The sequence below is a fragment of the Nannospalax galili genome, unplaced genomic scaffold, assembly GCF_000622305.1.
Source record: "Nannospalax galili isolate Female #2095 unplaced genomic scaffold, S.galili_v1.0 scaffold56, whole genome shotgun sequence".
In the NCBI taxonomy this organism is placed as follows: domain Eukaryota; kingdom Metazoa; phylum Chordata; class Mammalia; order Rodentia; family Spalacidae; genus Nannospalax; species Nannospalax galili.
In genome coordinates, this window is record NW_008340065.1 from 1,948,650 (window position 1) to 1,949,375 (window position 726).

Sequence of the window (726 nt, forward strand, 5' to 3'; positions counted from 1 at the left end):
TGTAAACAAGATCCATTTATCCAACAAACCCTCAAAGAGCCTGCTCTTGCCTGGCGTTCTGCTGGGGATGTACAGGACCATCCTCAGAGTCCCCATCCTCTGGATATCTCAGTAAGGCCCTCCGTTAAATCTGCTCCTGGATCCTTGCATCCGTGCACTTCACTACCTGAGAGAAACCAAAATTGCCTAGTACTCCCAAGAGTGCACAGACTGGGGTGTGTGCTGGGGAAACTCGGAGCCTGGAGCCTCCAGTGCGCTCACCTGCATCCCTGTATTCAGCCTTCACTCCATGTTTGCAACTGCCTCTGACTCTCAGCTAGACTCGCCATCTTCTCTTCTATTCTGTTTCACTTCCCCTCTCCCCTGCCCTTTCTCTTTCCTTTCTTTCTCTCTCTTTTCCACTTCATTGTAAAACAGCGATGAAAGAGGATGGAGAGGTGGCTCCGTTAGTAGGTGCTTGGCATGCTAGTGTGAGGACCTGCGATTAGTCCCCATTAAAAAAACTGCATGTAGTTATTAAAAATTTTTTAAATTTACTTCATGTTAAATAGTAGAGGTGATAAACATTACCAGTGAAATCTACCTGATGACTTTATATCCATACTCAGGTACTAAGGATGCGAGTGTAACCGACTGTGACTAGTAATAATCAGATACACAGAGATTAAAGACACATGTGCAAAAAAATAGTAGAAAAAAGTGAATTTTAAAATTGTTCATTATATT